Below are 21,492 nucleotides of genomic sequence, written 5' to 3' on the forward strand. Positions count from 1 at the left end.
CTCTGGAAGAAAAACCAGTGCTCCTAACTTCTGAAACATCTCTGTGTCCCCTCCTGCTCTGCACACTATAATTGTACTACCACTCACTGGTTTTATTTTTTCCATCTCTTACTACCACAAGGTTGCAGAAATATAAGTCTGTTTTGCTCACCGCCCTACCCCTAGCACATTAAACGGTGCCTGACACTCAAAAAAGTACTATGTGATAGAGAACATTACAAAAAAATCCTATAAACAATCAAAGTTCCCAGCCCCATCTGATACAGCTACAACTCAAGTCCTGTGCCTAAGATTCAGGGATCATAAAGGAAAGGGGATGGGAAAATTGTAAGAGCCAGAGGGACAGAAGTTTGCTGTGAGATTGTCTCCTAGGGATGTCAGAGAAGCCACACCCAGGAAGTCTCATCAACAGGACCATCTAAACAAGACCTGAACACAGATGACATCAACAGCATGATGACATGTCATTGGATCTCAACCCTAGACCAAGAACTACAGGCAGCTAAGACATGCTGAGAACAGGAGAGCAAGTTTTTCTCAGGGAAGAGGCCCTGGATTGGATTGTATACATACAAGTAACATTACATAGACTGAAAAGAAGGTTCTAGTTATACATTTGGTAATATGCATATGCACATACACACCACACACACATACATACACACATCAACAATTAAAAAAATAGAAACTATGAATTTGAGTGGGTGGTATCCAAAAAGTGTTGGAGGAAGGAAAAGGAAGGAGAAATTTATATGATTATATTTTAATTTCAAAAACTACAGATGCTGGGTGGTGGTGGCTCACACCTTTAATCCCAGCCCTTGGGAGGCAGAGGCAGGTGGATTTCAGCCTGGCCTACAAAGTGAGTTCCAGGACAGAACTCACAGAAAAAGAAATACTGTGGAATTCGATGGTCAGGCATTATGGCATTACATATGCAGTCCCAGAATTTAGGAGGCTGATGCAGAAGGCTATGAGGTCAAACCTGATTGGGGCTACACGGCAGGAATGTTTTAAAAGAGAGAGAGAGAAGTACCTATGGAATGAATGAATGAGTGAGTGAATGAATGAATGAATGAATGAAATAAGAATCATGTCTTTGTAGGTCCTCATAAGTCACTTTTAAATTGTGTAAGCTCTGTGTTAGGAGTTAAGTATCTGTTATCTTCAAGGACTCATACGGTGACGATTTAACCTGCCATATGGTAGTGTGGGAAACAACTAGAATTAGATGAGATGATGAGGGTGGGTAGAGATCTATAAAGAAAAGGCCAGGCAGCTTGATGTTGCCCCAAAAGCATTTAGAGGAGCAACCACATGAGTGCAAGGAGAAGGTAGCTATCTGTGAGCTGGGAGAGTCCTGAGAAGCCCGAAGGGCCAGCATCTTCACTGGACTTTCCAACCACCAGAATACGGAGAAAACAGCTGGCTGTTGTTTAAGCTGCTGATGTATGGAATACACTCATCATAGCAGCTGGAAAAAAGCAAGGCGCCCCATGGCCACCTTTAGTTCACACAGAGAAGCTCCACAAATTTTGAGATCCCAGAAACTGGCTCACACTAGCAGGTCTTATTCCCCATAGCTACTCCAATAGCTACAAGATGTGGGGCCACCTTTTGGATGACTGTTACTAATGTACCAGGAGCCAGGAAATTGCCTAGTTGTTGCTGGTGGTAGGGAGTAATTACATAGAAAGGAATAAGACAATATAGTCAGCTAAACACCTCTGATTTCCTGCCCATTTGAGGTTCCTGCTTTGGAAGAACCCAGACATTCTCAGACAGTGGCTAATGATGGGAAAGTGGACTGGCCCTGGGGGCTAAACAAATCAGCGCTCTGGGGCAGTTTTCCCTACTTGTTGCTATAGCAACAGACTCCAGCTGCAGGTGCCCACCTGTCACCAGTATCAAGGCCAGACTCTGATTGCATCTGAACAGGACTGTTAGTACGGGAACAGAGAAAACAAACACAGAAAGGTCTCATGTGGCTTGAGGAATCGTGGGTCACAGTAATTGAGTCCATGATGTGGGTCTGTTGAGATTCACGCTGATGCCTCTATCCCTGGGTATTATGCAAAGCCCCAAGGCTGCCCTCTTCCAACAGCAGAGCAGCCACAAATGCAAAAGGTACCAAAATACCACTGACTGTGCAGTGAAGCAATGGTGGGTACAAGACCAAGGAAGAACTTTCCTGTACCCTTATCCACCAACTTCCACAGCCTCCACTCCTGGGAGAAACAGGGGACTTTAGACAGCTCATCTCCACATCTGTGATTTACCTTATTGTTCACCACCAAGCTGAGGATGGGAGTGGGAGCTGTGTCCACCATCTGCTGAAACCATGTGACTCCCTGTCCTTCACCCATGACCTACCCTTTCCTAGCAGTGATGGTATGTCACTTACAGATAGCCAGGTCAGAGCTTCAGACTCTATGAATACAGTCACAATCATGGCCTTTGTAAACTTCCTCTTTGATCATTCCTCTCCCTGGGGAGAACTATCTAGCCATCCTTCACAACTGACTGTCACCATCTAGGGTCAGGCCACTTTCTCTTTCATGGTTGAGTTCTTACAGTAGTCTCCTTCATCCCCATTCTTGCCCACCCATCAGGCCCTGAGTCAACTTGCATCCTAGGACCTATCATAGTTTAGATCTAGAACCCCCCCCCCAAAGACTTGTATCTTGAAGGCTTGTCCTCATGCACAGTGTTCAGATGTGGGGCAATTGAGAAGTGATTGGGTCTTGAGGGTTCTGACTTCGCCAGAGGGCTAGTATACTCATCAATGGGCTTACCATCTGATGAACTACCTTGTAGCAGTGTAAACTGAAGCAGGTGAAACCTGGTTGAAATGAAGCCCTCGGAGGCATGCCTTAGTTAGGGTTTCAATTGCTGTGAGGAAACACCCTAACCAAAATGCAAGATGGGGAGAAAGGGTCTTCTTTGACTTTTTTCAATATTGCTATTTACTATTGAAGGAAATCAGAACAGGAACTCAAACAGGGCAGGAACCTGGAGGCAGGAGCTGATGTACAAGCCATGAAGAGGTGTTGCTTATTGGCTTGCTATCCTTGACTTGTTCTCCTTGTTTTCTTACAAAACCCAGGATGACCAGCCCAGAAATGGTACTACCTTCCATGGACTGGGCCCTCTCCCATTGATCACTAACAGAGAAAGTATCTTCAGCTATATCTCATGGAGTCTTTCCTCAGCTGAGGCTCCTTCCTCTTTGATGGCTCTAGCTCATGTTAAATTGGCACATAAAACCAGCCAATCCAGGAGCTGTATCTTGTCTGTGGCCACTTCCTCTTTGCTCTCTGCTTTCTGTTTGCCTTCAGGTGAACAACTTGATTCTACCACATGTTCTTTCCCATGAAGCTTTGTCTTCTCACAATCCCAGAAGCAATAGGACCATGAGCTCAAAGTTTTCTTCCATTAAGTTGATTTTCTTGAGTATTTTGGGCATAAGCAATAGAAAAGTAACATGGGGACACATCACATCTTCCATAATCTTGACTCCTCTGCCTCCTGGCCCTACTCAAAACATTCCCCTTCCAGAAAACGCACCTGGAGGTGATCAGAGAGAAGACAGTGTCTTTAACATCCCTCCATTCTCCTCATTTCACTATCTCTGCTAGATTCCCAAACCTTCCCTCCTCCTCTAGGCCAAGACAAGGAAACATATTAACCAAGCAAACATGCCCTGGGTAAACCAGATAGCTCCAATGATAGACATAGTCATATATCAGTTCCACCCCATGTGTTGTGTAGAAATTTCCTTCCAATTGAAACATTTCTCCACTGGAGGGAAGGCAGGAGACTCACGGGTGGCTACAAGTTCTACTAGCTCCTCCAGGGCTGATTAAAAAAAAAAAAGTAAAAAGTAAATACTTTCTGAGAAGAAGAGTCTCTCTTGTGGATCTGCTGTGAGCTGTCTAGGGAGTTCCAATGGTGTAGCTGTCTTGAGGCATCACCCACACACTGTGGTGGGCTTCTTCATAGTGTAGCTGTCTTTGAATAGCTGCTCCTAGAAGTAACTCCATTAAACTCCTTGGTTCACCAAGCTAGACTTGGGTAGAATCTCTATGTTTTATAACTACTACTCTATCTGGAGAGAAGAGATATTTATTTGTTCATGTCTTCCCAGTAAAGAGCACACAACACCCTATTATGTCCAAAGATGTCCTATTTGTTAGCAGTGACATTGCTCATATAACAAAAACCCAATGCATTTATTTACCTCACATAAGCCTGGAGGTGGGCTTACTATTCAGTGGGCAGTTGTTGAATATTAGACCACACTCGCCCTATTTCCACAGTCCCCAATGTCACATACAGACCAGTCAACATGCAGTGGTAGAAAATAATTCTCCCCTTTTCAGAGCAAGAAACTCTTCTCCAGAATTTGATTGACTTCCTCTCGAATCTAATTGGCTAACATTGCCTCCCATGCCCACCTTTAAACCAGTCACTGGCAAGAAACATCAAGTTCCATGATCGGCTTGAGCCATAAACAATCACACCTGCTTGACCTAGAACCTATTACACCAAATAAACTAATGTTCTGTACCCCAGGACAAATGATAGCTGTGGGTGGAAAGAAAAGTCAGTTAGTTCCAACCAGGTGTAGCCAGAACCTCTCCAAGGCCAGGCACAGAACAGCAGAGTGAGGGAGAAAAAGGACCAGTAGCAGCTAGTCCCTGGGGACATGACTGAAATGGTCCGAACAGAAAGAGAGCAAAGGCAGGATGGTCAGAAGAGAACAAGGAAAACAGATACAAGAGGCATCAGAGAGTGCTGGCAGGGGGCCTTGGAGCTGCTTGGCTGTGGAAGATATGGAGAACAGATGTGAGGTATGGCTTGAGGCTTTCCAGCTGGGTTGGCTTCATTGGTGTTAACCGAGTGAGGCATATGTATGCTGGGAAACCCAGAGAAGCCATAGACACTCATGAAGGACGGGTGCCAGGGGTTAGGGTGTCCAGGCCTTTCCATGTTTGTTAGTATCATTTGATCCTCAGAGCAACTCTGCAAGGCTGGCAAGGTGAAGTGTATAGTGACACTCCCATTTTACAGGTGAGGACACTGTCACTGGTACCATGGGCTTTGTGCCCTCTGGGTGTCAGGACCAGGAACTGGAATACAATATGGGTAGCGGCAGAGCTTGGGTCAGGCTGACCCAAGCTAGAATCTCTTTGACCTTTTGTTAGTCTCTGCCCAGAAGAGAGGCAGCTTCATGTTCTGACTTCAAAGTTGAAATTTCTCCTTTCTCCGTGGCTCACAGCAAAGGTTCTTTTGTTGGTCGGTCTCAAAGGGACCAATTTTCTTGCACTATATTTAACTGACATTTTTTGAAGTGTAATAATTGGACATTTTTATTATTTTTCTCAGAGTAGGGAAGGACTTTATAAGTATGACTCAAGTCCAGCAAAAAACAGCAGCTAAGAGAGAGAAAAGAGAGGGGAGAGAGGGAAGAGGAGAAGGAGAAAGAGAAGGAGAGAAAAGTGGCAAATTTGACTTTGAAGGAATAAACATTGCAAAGAGTCATAAACAAAATCAAAATGCAGCGGGCGGAGGAAAATACAGAATTTGCAATTCAAATGCCAAACAAAAAGCTAATTATTCTAATAGATACAGCACTCTACACATCAATCTGGCAAAATGAAATAAAAGACCCACAAGCAATTAAGAAAATGGGTAAAGAATATGAACCAAGCTTAGTGGAAGAAAATACACAGTTTCTTAATCCATGGAAGTTCTCAGTGTCCAATTAAAAGCACCAACAAAATATCTTCTACCTGATAGTGTGTCAAGGGGCCAAAATATGGCTATTGCTTGATGAAAGTAAAAGAAACAGACTCTTATTTAGCTGCTATAAAGGAATGTTGTTACAAATTTATGGAAGAAAAGCAATAACAATATTAAAATAGGTATCTGCTTTAGTACTCCCAAATTCCATCTCGCCTGCAGAACAGACTTGCATCTCATCACAAAGGCACCAACTCCTGTTTCAATATTGTTTGCTAAAAAAAAAAAAAAAAAAAAGATTAGACACCACTTGAAAAAATCCATCACCTGGAGACTGGCCACTAAATTACTAACCATCCATCTTTTCAAAAGACAAGACAGGAATGATAAAGACTGATTTCCAAGCCTGAATAGCAAAGGCAGAGAAGTCTTTGGAGGAAGGTGCAGTCAGTGCCAGAGAGAGCTACATATGGAGTGGAATTTGCACACAGATGGGAGAATTTTCTGGAAAGATAAATAAGAAACTGGTGGCACGTGTTGCCCCGGGGAGAGAAACTGAGTAACTGAGAACAAGGCACAAGGGAAGATGCTTTCATATGAATCCTTCGCAATTCTAAAATGTTGGCACTGGATAAGTTTATTATATGTTAATATATTAGTTAGAATACAAAATGGAAATTGAACAGTAGACTGAATGGATAAAAGCTATACTTAATGTTGGAAACGGATATTATTAGTTTTCTATGCTACATAGTAAATTATCGCAATTTAGCAGTTTGAAAAGCAAACATTTACCAGCTCGCCCTTTCCGTGGGGCAAGAGTCCAGGCACAGCTGAGCTGGGTTCTGGGTTCTGGGTCTTGCCAGGATGTAATGGAGGTGCCGGTTGGACTGCATTCTTATATGGAGCTTGACTGGGGAGGAGTCCAACTCTAAGTTCACTTGGGTTATTAGCACAATTCATTTCCATGTGGCTATATGGCAGAGGACCCTAGTTTCTTGCCGGGTATTGGCTGGAGGCCACTTGAATTCTGGAAGCTTTCTGTGCTTCCCTGCCATGTGGGAGTCTCCAACAATCTGGTACCTCCAGAAAGCCCAAAAGAGAGAGCCGGCTTCGGTCTGCTAAGATGCTGTCTTATGTAACACTCACTCAACAGAGTGCCAGCGGGCCACCTTTGCCACATCTTTAGGGTGAGAAGCAGAACCCGGGCTTCTCCCTCAAAGACCAAGAACGGCAAAGCCATGAACATCATGAGGTGGGGACCACGCTGGATCTCTGTGGTCTCCCTTCTAGCCCTGAGTTGATTTTGTGAGTGGGAGCTGCACACAATAGAGGTGGCAAGCATCCAAAACCTACAGGGAGCAGGGAGGAATGGAATCCACAGTGAGTGTACGTTTATTTACACATGGGGGAGGGGAGGACAACTTGCAGGAATTAGTTCTCCCTTCCCGCCATGTGGATCTCAAGGACTGAACTTAGGCTGTCATGCTTGGTGGTAAGTACTTCTACTCACTGAGCCACCTCACCATCCTCCTACCAGGGGCTTTTTGTCCAACTGCCCCCCCCCCCAAAAAAAACCCTACCTCCTTGTCATCAGTACTCTTTCACTTCTGAAACTATCTCCTGTCCCCAGGAAATCTGAACCTCTTCAACAGATGTCCTAAGGTTCCTCCAGCCCTGGCCAACATGGTTAACTATGTCCCTGTATGCCTTACTGGCCATAATTGGATGTGGCCAGAGGGTCACATCCCTTACTTGGAAGCTCACCACCGGCCTTCTAGAGTCCTTTACAATTCAAACCCTGATGGAAGTTTTTTGAGTGGGTCAAGGGTCATGCATTTTGTGATAACCAATAAAAATAGTGTGTATGTTCAAGTGCCCCCATCATCATCACCACCACCACCACCACAACTACTAGCTATTGATCTCTTCACATACCTGCCTGTTCTACACCCCACAGTAATCCTACTGGACCACCCTCCATTTGGAACCTACATATCTCAGACCCACAAGTTTCACAGCTGTCTAAAGCAACCCAGCCCAGGTAGGGAGATGCAGTTCTCAAGCCCATGCATGAGGATTAAAAACCCTGTCTTTCCTCCATGTGTCTACCCTTTGCTCAGGAATGCCAAGTCATACGTCAGTTTGACAGAGACTCATGGGGTCTGTGCCTCCTCACATAGGACAACTTGCATCTACAGAAACATGACATTATATTCTCCTTCTGGCACTCTGGAAGGAGAGACTCAAACCATGCATATCTCTCTGACCCAGACCCTCTCATCAAACTTCAATGTGGAAAGAAAAGAGAGATTTCTAGGGCAACTCTCAGGGTGCCTTTTTCATCCTGTATCTTTAACAAATGAGCCCTGCAAAGGCATTTGATCCAACTGTATCCTTCAGAACTTCAAACTTCCCTCTCCATACTGTTGTTCTCCAGAGCTACATTAGCTTCTACTTGCTTACTTCCAGGAATGCTGAGCTCACTACTGGATGAGGGCAGCCCAGACAAGCAAGCCCATGCCCTCTCTTATTAGGCTAAATTTAATGACCCAGCCAATAGAGGACTTCTCATTAGGTCAACATGGTGAGATGAACCTCCAAATAGTTTTATAAATTAGCCTTGGAGAAAAAGCATCACGGAAGCTAAGCCCAAGGAAAATCTGATAATAGCTCCCCACGGGGCCCCTTACTAAATTCATTTGTCCTGATATATAGCACAATACCTAAGGGTGCATGTTTATAAACAACAGAAATATACTGTGCCTAGTTCTAAAAGCCAAAATGTCAGAAGTCAAGATATTGGCCTGGTGTCTGATGAGTGTCCTTTTGCTCCATATTCACATGATAGAAGACAGAATGGCAACTGAGCAGATGTTGCAAGGAGCCTCTTTATAATAGCCTCAGCCCCTTCCATAAGGGCAGAGCCCCATTCATAAGGGCAGAGCCTCATGAATCACTTCTTAAAGGCCCTACCTCTCAATACAATCCCATTAACCAGTAAGTCCAATACTTCAATTTTGGAAGGGACATTGGTGAGTGGCTATTTCCTCTAGTGAGGCCATTTGACTGAGAGATGTCCTCCACAGTCTCAGATGTTTGAACACTTAGTCCCCAGTTAGTGGCGCTGTGTGTGGGGATATATACAGTTTTGCTGGAGAAAGAGAGTTATTGCAGACAGGCTTTGAGAGCTCATAGTTTCTCCCCACTTCCAGCTCCCTATCTCTGATCTCTAGGTACGGATGGAGATGTGATCTCTCCGATTCCTGAGCCTTCCTCCATCTCTCTCACTAATGCCAAGCATCTGATCTCTCTGGAACTGTAAACTAAAATAAACTCTTACTTCTGTAAGTTCCTCTTTGTCACGGTATTTTATCACAGTCACAGAAAAAGTAGCTAATTCATCCTGGTTGGGTCAGTGCCATCTTGAATTGGATCACTGACTTGAAACCCTCACAAATGAAACCCTCATTTGCTCACTTGCCAGTTGGGACTAACGTTACCCCTCATGGAAGGAGGCAGAGGCTCACAAGGCACCTCTTTCCACCTAAGATATAACAGAAGTATTTTTGAGGTACCAGAGGTTCTTCAGTGATGCAACTGCCCACAGGTTACACAGCAGATTCTAGAGACAATGCATTTGTAAGTTTTCATCCATGCAGGAATGGGACTGCATTTCAGGAATGTAGATACCTATGAGTCACTGATGTTCCTGTATGTAATCTCAACAAACTCATTGCCTCACCAAACTAGACTTATATGGAATCATTTCTTTAGTTGGTGTCTTGCCTGGAGTCAACGGACTTTCTGTGTGTCTCTCCAGGCAAAAGAAAGCAACAGACATATTCAATCACGGATATCCTTGTGTTTCCCCCACCCCAGGATGATGATCAGTCCCCAAACCATCATCTTTCAACCATCACCATCAAAAGGCCCCAGTATCTGGAGCCACACCTACCTCCTATCACATCCTACCTGCTACTCACTCCTGTGAATACCAGCCTAATGCTATAGCTGATCTTCTAAAAGACCCTTTGTACTCCTCATCTTTCCTTCTCGTGCCTCTTTACATATGGTGGGTCTGTTTAGCTGTCAACTCCACTGAACATTTTCTTCTGGGTCCCAAGCAAGCTTCGTCCCCAAACCCCGCCATCTCCACCCAGCTCTCCTAGTGCTCTTTGTTAGTAGCTTCCAGGTTCCAAGCACCTATTACTCATTCTCCACCTTGGGCAAATATCAGCTCTAGCTTTTATTAATAGCCCTTAGAGAAAAATGTTGTCCATTTTAAAGGAGAGGAGGAGAGGGATGGCGACTTGAAGCTGCCACATGGGCCAGGACCACAGAGAAGCAAAGGGATTGAGGGTTCAAATTTGTGTGTGGCCTGTCTTTGTGTGTGATAGAGGTGGAGGGTGTGCCTGTATGTGCGCTCTCATGTGTGTATACATGCATGTGGAGACCAGAACTCAATGTCAAGTGTCTTCCTCTGGGATTCCCCACCTTAAATTTGACATGGGGTCTCTCACAGAACCTGGAGCTTACGAATCCAAAATCACCTGTAAACTAGCTACAGTGAGTGATCCTCCTGTCTCCACCCCCTCAATGTTAGGAAGACAGGTATGTAATCCTAATTACTATTGGAAACCACCATGCCCGGCTTTTTATACTGGTCTTGAGGCTCTAAACTCTGTTCCTCGGACTTGCATGGGAAGCACACACTTTGAGGGATTCTGTTGTGGCAGAGCCTCTCTGGGCCAGACTTTGGCCTTATTTTATATTACCATCGAGCGTTCATCTTCACGAATGACAATTTTCAAAACCCCAGCCAGTCTTTCTTCTCCTAGCACTCTTTGATTTCTTTTTTTCACTCCTTTAAATGCTGGTTGTGAACCACTGAATTGATTTCATGACCTGACGGATAGAAAGTTCCAGGTGCTCGCTTTGGCAGCTCCTACACTGACACACAAACATACCCTATGGGTCCCCACTCCAGACTTCCACTAAGCCAATCATCTGCCCTGGCCTTGAGAAATAATGGATACCCTGAAACCAGCAGATAAGACCTCTAAGGCTCACAAGACCCCACGGTCAATCCATTCCTCCTCGTGCTAAATTCAAAAGGCAGCAGAAGCTTCCAGATGGCATGCTCTAAATGACCCTGCTTTGAGAGTGCCCTTGGTCAGTAGGTCTGAGGCAGCTGTTGCCATGGCTCAGTCAGAGAGTTGCCACGGTCACTGGTCACCGTTCACCGTGCAGCCCAAACCTAGGCACAGAGTGTAGCTGTCTACTTCCTAGCTGCGTATGCCTCCCTCTACACCCCAGGAGCTGTAGGACAGGGCAACTGGACAGCAATAGGTAGGTGTATTTCATCAGCCCTGGATTTTACCTTTGACTAAACACAAGCTGAGCTCACTAAGATGCTAGATTCTAAATTTAGCAGCAAACCCTGAGAAACTGGTGCATTTGCCCCCAGCGCCTGCGGCAAGGCTGGCTGTGAGGAGCTTGCTCCACTTCAGCCTATGGTCTATCCTGATGTACAGGAGTCCTGCTGACTCGCCCAGTACTGCAGGCTGGCAGGGAGGCGCAACAGTGACCCTCCTCTGCTGTGCTGCTGGGAAAGGGGGCTGAAAAACTTCTTGGGGAGCTCACTTCTCGTGGTCTGATAGCACCCCCAATTCAGCTCTATAACCACACCGCTCTATAGAGATGGCTTCCACCCCCCACTTCATCTGATCCTCCTGGCCTGAAGGGCTACTCCCAGAGTTGGGGTAAAAATCACTCATGAAAGCATTTCTTCTATGAGTGAACCCTGAATACTTGCACACTCTTGAGTAACTCACTGGATTCTGGACCCTTGAATCAACTCCTTAACCCACACAGATGTCCTGTGAAATGGGCACCATAGTGAGCCCACTTAACCTTGCAGCAGAATGATTTGCTGGGGTAGATACAATACCAGCCCACACCACATACCTCTGTGTGTGTCCAGGGACTCTCACCTGAGCCTTGACTACTATACATGGGATTTGGATCTTCCCCCCCCCCCCCAATAACCCCATCTGATAACAGCATGAGTTTCCCACAGCCTGCGAGACACAGCCTGGTTGGGACAGAGCTCCAGATCCAAGATTCCTTTGCTAGCTCTGTGGACCTGGGCAGGTGATCTTGTCCCTCTGAGGCTCAGTTTCCCACAGAAAGAAAGGGGAAGGGTTTTACAAATTTGGCCGAGAGGCCTTCCCTTTCCAACCATCTCCCCCATACCCCGCCCTCGCCCCCAATCCTATCCCTTTCCTGGACAGGAAAGTAATGCTGGCGGCCATTTTGTGGCTGATACTAATTGTCCTTTAACTCCTTAGGGTAGAGCCCACAGTTATTCCTCCCCCTAAGTTCCACTTTAGCTTCCTCATTTTCTGGGCCATGTCCATTATTCAGCTCCACTTCTGAGTCATATCTATTATTTAGCACCACCACTGGGCATCAGCTTCTTCTGTAAGACACCATATTGTCAAGGTTGGCAAGAGCAGACAGTTTTCAGCCATCTCTCTGACTTCCAACTAGAGTAACCATAACATCCTAGAATTTCCCCAGATTTACCTGGAATTTCCCCAATTTTAAAACCATAAGTCTTGAATCTCAGATACTCTCTCAGCTCTGAGGAAACAGGCATGGAGTTAGCTGATCACTCTGTTCCAATTTGTGTTTACTGACTCTGGGTGATTCCTCCTCTCTACTTTTCATTTTACCCCCTTCTCAGCTGCATACTCAGTGGAATTCAAGACCCAGGATCAGATGCAAAGAATTAGCAGGGACCATTCAGCCAGCCCCATATTGAGAAGTCAACTCTCTACAGGGAATGTCAGGTAGGTAAGTAGAAAGATAAATGCAAGAGAGATGTATGAATTAATGATAGATAAATAGATAGATAGATAGATAGATAGATAGATAGATAGATAGATAGATAGACACACAGATACATAGAGAGATATATAGATAGATACATAGATACATAGATTGATACATCGATAGATTGATACATAGACAAATAGATGACAGACACATAGATAGTTACATAGATACATAGATGACAGACACATGGATAGTTACATAGATACATAGATGAGACGCACATAGATAGATGTGTGATATATGTAGATGATGTAGATACATAAATGATAGATACATCAATATATAAATGATAGATAGATAGATAGATAGATAGATAGATAGATAGATAGATAGATAGATAGATAGACAGACAGACAGATAGATGATAAATGTAAATGATGGATGAGTGGATGGATGGATGGATGGATGGATGGATGGATGGATGGATGGATAACTGGATAGATGGGTGGATGCTTTGAGCATAGTGCCTGGCACAGAGGAAACAAACAATACATATTATTATATGCTCCTGCTATTACTACAAAAGTTCCAGACTTCATCTGTGTAAGAAAGTGGTGCTGGCAGCTGCTCCCTGAGCCTCCGCGCCATGGGTTATATGCATTTAATCTGCCTACAGGTGACAACAGTACCTTTGGAAGGGTGTTTTTAGGGAGGTAGCCTGCAGAGGTGCTGGTCACATGTATGCCTTGTAGGTTCTGGCTACGTGGGCTACACATATGTGGCACTCCATTGGCCTGTACATGGAAGTGTGCACACTTTGCTGCAGCAGTCCAACAGGATATGATATGTCAAAGGATACTATAGTAGAAACTTCAGAGAGAAAAACCTCATATCTAAAAGTATGTAATTCTTCTCTGCCAGTTATGTGCCATAGGACCCTCTATCACTTCTTTAGACCATAATGTCGCATCCATAAAATCCAAAAGACTAGGCCTTGTTGGTAATCAGGAGAGTGGTCCACATGATCCCCTTGTCGCCACAGTTTCACAGAGAAACAACACTCAAAACCTCCTCCAGGGAGAAGGCAAGTGGCAAATTCCCACAAAGGTAGACCCACTAAATGTGTTCTCCTTGCCAGGTGCCTTGTAGATAATAGACCTATGTGCTGGACCTGGTGCTGTGTGCTTCACTGACAACAGGCCCACTAAATGGTGATGTTGGCCCTAGGTTCCTCAATGATAGTAGACCCACTATGTGCTGGGCTCTGAGCCAGGTGCTTTACTATGTCATCTCATTTCCCTTTAGTGGAAAATAGAATTGTGTAGTCACTTACCAGGGGCACTTGGGCCTGCGCTTCAGATCGGGAATTTTTACTCATTTTCATTTTTAACATTTTTTTTACTATATTTCTACAGAGAAATAAACTCCAGAAATTAAAAATTGAAAACACAAAATTGTCAAAGAAACTATTTTTCTCCCTGTGGGAAGGGAGGACTTTGCTGAATTTGGGAGTCAATTGAGCATAATTCTATATAGTTCTACAGTAATGCAAAGTTAGGCAATTGCTGCACCTGCTGCATCATCCAGGGACTGTGATTGCCCCAACTGCCATGAGTCTGATTTCAGCTTTGATTAACCAAAAGCAGGCTTGGTTGGAGGTGGGGAGATAGTCAGGAGGCTATTGCAATGGGAAATGGTAAAAGCTCTCCTGGACTCTGTTGCTATAGCAACAACACAGCAAAGCTATTTAGTTGTTAACTCCTGGGAGAAAAGGCAGGACAAAAATTAGTGCAAAGTTATAGTACAATTTGGACTGTGGATTTAACCTCTGTCTCCCCAGTACTCCACTGTATGTACTCAGTACTGCATCTGTGACTGTGTCATCTCTTCTAGGCCAGGAACTGTACCTGAGTGTGGGAGTGTGAGGTGATGCAGGGATGATCCTCTAGAACCAAGCTTTCAAACCACAGTGAGCAGAAATCTCTTGGGGAATTTTTGGGGACTTCAGCTTGTCTGGGTGGAATCTGCAGTGATGCCTGGACCATCCTGAAGTTGCTGGTCCATAAACTGCACTTAAGGAAATAGCATGGTACTAACAACCAAGGGCATATCAGAGCATCATCATGGAAAGACTGGATGGCCATGTCTTGCTCCCTGCTGTATCCTATGACGCTGAACAGTGCCTGATGTGGAGCTGTGGAAGGAAGAAGGATATCCACAAGCATTATACATATGAAGGGAATAAATGGGTGCTAGAGCCATTCAGATGACTACCCTAGTCATGTTCATTAAGAAGTAACTGGTGCCTGGTGTAACACAGAGAGAAATGCTGCCTTTCTCCCTAGGCTTCTGGTCACAGAAGCAGGTTTTTATGTTTCCAGAAATGGAGAAATGGAAGTATACCCAGCCCTCTTGTTTTGTTTCTCCTGATATTTATGTTGGAGGTTTTTATGGTCTGAATATTTGCGAGCCTGGGAATCCATATGTAGAACCCTAATTCTTAACACAAGGGAGGCCACTGGGAGACAATCCTATCTTGAGGGTTCTGGCCACGTGTTTGGAATGGGAGATCTGGGAGAAATGAAATGAAGAAAGTACACGAAAGGTGCTTTCTCTGAAGAATGGACCGATCCCTCACTAACTATGGGATCTTCTGATCCCTTGACCTTGAACTTCTCAGGCTCCAGAACTGTAAGCAAAAAGTTTCTGTGATTTTCTAAATTGCTAAGTTTTATGAAAGTAGAAGAACTGGGTAGTGAGAAGCTGTCTAGAAGAAAGATGGAGGACAAAAGACAAGGTGGGGGAGGGATACAGGTACCTTTTCTCTCCTGCATACCTGATAATTATATATATCATATGTCATATATATATATATATATATATATATATATACACATATATGCGTATATGTACATATATGACATAAAAGCATACAGAAGACTACTTGAAGGGATGTCGAGGATGCCAATGAGAGCAACAGGAGAGGGGTGAATATGAGCAAATACAATGACATATATGTGAAAATGTTGTGGTAAAACCCATTATTTTGTGTGCCAACTGAAAAAAAAAGATTAAAAATAAAAATTTCACACTACAATAAAAATAAAAAATAAATTACCCATCCTCAAGCATGATGCTATAGCAAGTAGGATTTGACTAATATTTTTTTCTGTATCTGTGCAAATGGTTTCTGCAATCTGTTTGGTCGGCCAAGCGGTACTCTACTCTGAGTATCTGTAACCATTCTCCAGTTCTTTTGTTTTGGTTTGGTTTTGGTTTGGTTTGGTTTGGTTTTTTCTAGACAGGGTTTCTCTGTGTAGCCCTGGCTGTCCTGGAACTCACTCTGTAGACCAGGCTGGCCTCGAACTCAGAAATCCGCCTGCCTCTGCCTCCCGAGTGCTGGGATTAAAGGCGCGTGAGCCACCACCATTTTTTTTTTATTAAGTGTCGATTCATTGAACAAAACAGTAGATTTCAAGATGATATTCTCATACATAGGTATTGTGTACTTGAATCTTATCTACCACACATCACCCTCTCTGGCCCTCTAGACCCTCCCACTGGTCCTCTTCCTCCTCTAAAAATTCCAGTTCTTTCCTTTTGTTCACACCTGCTTTGTTTTAAGTCTAGGTGCTGCATATGAGGAAAACAGGTAATATTTGTTTTTTCCAGGTCTGGTTTATTTTGTCCAACATGATGATCTCTGGTTCCATCTATTTTCCTGCAAATGGCACGATTTTATCCGTAAGGGCTGGCTGATACTCTGAGCACGGGTGTGCAGCTCTCTCTGCTGCATGCTCACTGCTCTTCCTTTAGGTTTGCAGAGGCAGAACTGCGTCACTCAATGGCTGTGTTTTCAGCTTGTCGAGGACACGTCTGACTACAAGTCAATTACCGTTTCAAATCATGCCGCAGTAAACACCCTTTTAGGCTTGTCTTTGTGCGTATGTAAATTACCTGTTGGATAAGTTCTGAGACGTGCAAAAGCCCACAGGAAAGGACGTGTGTTTTTATCTGGCTAAATAATATTTAATTGGTTATCAAACAAGCTGCACCAATTCTGCAGCCTCACCAACACTTTATAAGAACATCCATTTTCTAGCACTTTAACTGTAGTTATTGTCGATCCTTAGCCTTACCAATCAAATAAGTGAGACCAAACTCTTGTTTACTTTGATTTCATTAGCTGTAAATGAGACTGAGCTTTTTTTTTTTTCTTCTTTCACATTCCAGTACCGTCGCATGAACTAGCCAAGTGTTCTTTCACTCAGGAAGTTATTGATTTTCACGTATTGATTTGAGAGCCAGCAGCTTCCATGAGTGCTCTGCCTATTGTTAACAGCTTTTCAATTAATTCCTTGCGCCTCGGAGTTACAAAGGCACAGCACTTGAGATGATGCTTTTGCCTCTGCTGTTGGTTGGTGTTTGTCAACTCAACTCAAGCTAGGGTTTCTGGAGAAAAGGTAACCTCAGCTGAGAAAAGGCTTTCATCAGACTGGCCAGTAGGCACATCTAAGTAAGGAGTGTTTCCTTGATTAATGGTGCATATGCAAGTATCCAGCCCACTGTGGGTAGTGCCTCACATTGCAGGTAGTCCTGGGTTGAAAGGAGGCTGAGAAAGCCAGTAATAGTACCCTCCATGGCTCTGTCTCAGTTTCTGCCTCCAAGTTTCTGCTTTGATCTCCCTCCATGATGGACAGCTCAAATAAACCCTTTCCTCCCCAGGTTGCCTTTGGTCATGGAATTTTATCACAAGAGAGAGAAATACCTAACAGCTTTACCATTTTCATTCTCTTTTGTGAATTTATGAAAAACAGAAAGAAAAGAAAACAGAATCAGATTTCTCTTAATTTTGGATGCACTATATTACACTGTTACTTTCAGGCAGAATATTACTTGCTGGTAAGTTCTCAGGAGTGTAACAGTGGATCCTTGTGTACAGTGGATCTTTTAAAATATCCTTGAATGACCGACATTTTGTGCCTATGGAACATCAACTCATCAGCCCTTCCCTCCAGCCATTGGCCAGCCATTCTATGCGTCCCTAATTGCTTGACTGACCACTTTATGTGCCTGATCTGAGTGGAACCGTGCAGTATTTGTTTTGCTGACTGGCTTGTGTCCCTTGGCATGACACTCTCTGGGTTCATACATCTTGTCAACTATGGCAGGATTTTCTTCCTTTTACAGGCAGACTGGTATTCCATTTGTGTTATGTGCCCCTGACTTTAGCCATCCCTCAGTCTATGGACATCCAGAATGTTTCCACGTCTTGGCTGACAATTTGTATACCTCCATTTTAATACTCTAGAAAAACTCAGATGATAATGATAAATGATGTTAATAAGTTTTTAATCATAAATAATAATCAGGCCTTCTGTTTGAGATGGGGTTTTGTTTCATTGATGGAAATGTTTTATTAAGATTTTCCTCAAGCCTAATTTGATCAAACATCTTAAAATTAGGAGTGACAATGACTGGAATATAAGGAAACCATTTGTTAATATTGAAATCTCTTTAACTCCTAGGATGAGCCCTACCCAGCACGGTCCCATGTCTCCTTCAATGCATTACTGCTCTTCCCTTTGCCATTTTCTGTTAGGATTCCATGTTGTTTTTATTCCCAGGAGTGAGACTCATCTCTGTGACATTCTCATATGCATGGCTGGATTTGAGAGCTGTAACATGCTGGCTCACAGCACAATGAGCGATGTTTCTTTAGTTTCCTACAACAATTTATGGAGCTGTACACATATCTTTCTCTTTTTTTTTCAAATTGATAATGTTCAATTTGTGTATCAAGAAATTTTAAATGACTTATACGATCCATCAGTGGCAAAAATAATTAAATATACCTGAAAATGGGGCCAGCAAGGTAGCTTAGGAGGTAGGAGTCTCAGCTGCACACACCTGACAACCTGGGTTTGATACCTAAACCCCACACTAGAAGGAGAGGTTGTTCTCTGACCTCCCATCAGCCAAAACTCAGACAAGCAAGCCACACACATACATTAAAAAACAATACATCAAAAAAGTTTAAAGTAATAATAGTTGTAATATAATTCTATAATTCTGTTTAATTATCTAGACTAAAAAGTAAAAAGGCTTTGTTTTCCTTTTTGCTTATTGAATGATCAAAATAATAAAATGGGCTTTCTTGTACCCAGGATTCAACTTTTTCACCATAATATAAGTATAAAAAATTTAACATCCATAACAGAAGACAATCCCAAAGCAATAGGTAATTACTGTTTCTAGCTCTAAGCCCAGGATCCCTAAGTACTATATTTTTGTGGTAATCATATCTGATGTGGTTCCTAGTGGTCATAAGTGATAGTGTAACCACTTCTAAATACACAATATACAGTGGTAGAGGGATATGAATACACAGAGAGAGAGAGACAAACACTCACACACACATGTGTCTCTGTTGAGAAAATGGGAACAAAAAGCAAACATGGTTGGTACTGTAAACCACCTCTTGCCACATTGAAGTAATAAAGATTCTGGATTTTGCCCCTAGCATGAATTTCTTGGTAACTATGGATAACCCCATGTTTGTACTCTGAGAAAATCTGCCTGGTCTCTCCATGGTCAAATGTTACAAAAGTTTGGGGAGGAATTCTCTACCTAGAGGAGTCACTGCCCTTTGACCAACCCAGTGGCCACTTCAACTGGCCATCACAGTAACCACTATGATTAACCATCACACTGAACTCTACAACTGACCGCTACAGTGACCATTATGATCACTATGGCTGACCGCATCAATGACTACCAGAGTGACCGCTATGGCTGACTATCCAAGCGGGCACTACAACTGACTTCCATAGTGACTGACTAAGACTGACCACCACAGGGACTGACTGACCATTCCAGTGATCACCATAGCTGACCACATCAATGACCACCACAGTGAACACTATTGTTGACAACTGTAGTGAACATCACAACTAAGTGCCTGTCTACTATTGATGTGGCTAAGGAAGGTGAGATGCTTTGGGCTTGAGTTTTCTGGTTTTGTAGAGTGCTTTAAAATTCTGGTCTTAGATTTAGAAAAATCTGTTTTTGAGTGTTTCCTCCCAGTTAGACTTCCCAAAATATAATTTCTGCCAAATTACATCTTTGAATTTGAACCTCTCTACTGTCATTTCTGTCTCTTCCAAAACGATCCTTCAAGAAATATTGAACCGGGTGCATTTTAGTAGACAAGTACTTTCAGACTGAATCTGAATTTCTCCTAAAATTTTTAAAGAACAACTTGATTTAAGAACATTTGAAAATAACACAATGGAAATGTGTTTTTTCCTCAGGTACCCAGGCCTTAGCTCTTCCATGATCTCATGCAGGCACAAAAGCCCACCCACTCGCAAGAAGTTCAATAGAAAAGAACAGAAGAAAAAAATCTACATTTTGCACTCTACGAGATAACTGGTACACAATCATCATTACACTGTCAGATGTTTCTGACATTTTAAGTCAGAGTCAAAGCTAGCTACTTCCTTGGAAACTAAATAAAATGTCAATAAATTCAACTTTGGGGTGGAGGTCTCTCTGTTGAGTGGATATGTCCATAAAGGGAAGTGTAGTTGAGCAATTTCTTGGCTCATCACATCATGGTAATGTCAGGATTCCTAGCTGCAAGCCATGGAAGCTGAGTCTGATTAAGCAGGAAGAGAATTCACTAAAGGAGTTCATAGTGCATTGCTCTCTGAACTATTGGGAGAGGTGGGGCTTTAGTCTAAGAGTCCGAGATGATTAAACCCAAAGCTGCTCTGTGGGACTCTCCTGCTCATGGACGATGCCAACTCCTTGGTTCTGCCCTGTCCCTGGCAACCTCAGAAGCACCCACATCAATCAGCAACAGAAATTCCACTCACAGACTCCTCTTCGATCACCCGTTTCTAGACAAGTCCCAAGTGAGCAACTGGAATAGAGGATCTTCTCCTTCATCCTAGATACCAAGAAAGCTGAGGGATGACAAGTCAAAGTTTTCTTTCTCAAGAACCTATGGGGTTGAGTATTCTCCAAATACAGCAATGACTCAAAAAAGACTCTTAAAACCCCCCCAAAAGCCTGGTCGTATTCATTTTGAATCTCCATCTCAATTTTCCAGCTATGAAATTCTCATTTAGATATTTGAATGAATAACTTTCAAAATCCCATTTCTTTACCAGTTGTAGATACCAACTCCCAGAATCCCACAGTCTATAACATGGAAAATACAATTGGGATGAAGAAATTCTCTCCATCTTCTCCTCTGGATTCTTCAATTGATTCTGAAGATGAAGATGCCATTGTTGTGTAAACTCCATGGTGAGCAAATCTGGTAATAAATGGGTTCTATGTTCTATGAAATGTAATAGGATACATCTTTTCCAGTTATAGGCTTCTGAGAACGTTGCTGGCATGTCTCACTACAGGGTCTCCTCTGGCTATCTGGTATACCTGGTCACTTATTCTCAATGTTTCTTATTATTGGATTTAGGATCTGCCCCTTCTTATTAAATGAAGTCTCAGCGTGTGTGTCTGTGTGCATGTGTAGTGTTAACAGATGTGCATGTATACCTGTATGGAGCTGTGTGTGGAGGCCAGACACCAATCTTGAAGATTATCTTCAGGTGTCATTCATCTTGTTTCTTTAGACACTGTCACTGGGACTGGGAGCTGTCAGCTAAACTGACTGGCTGGCCGGTGTCCTCCAGAAATCCCCCTGTCTCTGCCTCTCTAGTGCTAAGATTACAAATGTACACTACCCCCCACGATGCTTTTACATGGAGACTGAGATCCACTTCATCTCCCCAGTGTCTACCCAAGTCCTCTCTGCAGCTTCCTTGCTTTGTCTTGGTCCTCCTCCAATTACCAAGAGCCTGGGTCGAACACTGCTCCTGCGTCCCTTGCTTG

General features: G+C 43.4%; 1 long non-coding RNA gene across 1 annotated transcript in view; it reads left to right on the forward strand.

Moving 5' to 3' along the window:
- The window catches only part of 4930524O08Rik (RIKEN cDNA 4930524O08 gene), a 37,510-nt gene extending 17,389 nt beyond the window's left edge, over nucleotides 1-20,121 (forward strand). Inside the window, exons 4-6 of the long non-coding RNA NR_040735.1 lie at nucleotides 12,497-12,606; nucleotides 14,482-14,557; nucleotides 19,902-20,121. This is a non-coding gene — a long non-coding RNA (RIKEN cDNA 4930524O08 gene). The remainder of the gene's footprint in view (nucleotides 1-12,496; nucleotides 12,607-14,481; nucleotides 14,558-19,901) is intronic.
- The last annotated feature ends 1,371 nt before the right edge of the window (nucleotides 20,122-21,492 follow it).

Source organism: Mus musculus, chromosome 9 (genome assembly GCF_000001635.26).
Source record: "Mus musculus strain C57BL/6J chromosome 9, GRCm38.p6 C57BL/6J".
NCBI classification, from domain to species: domain Eukaryota; kingdom Metazoa; phylum Chordata; class Mammalia; order Rodentia; family Muridae; genus Mus; species Mus musculus.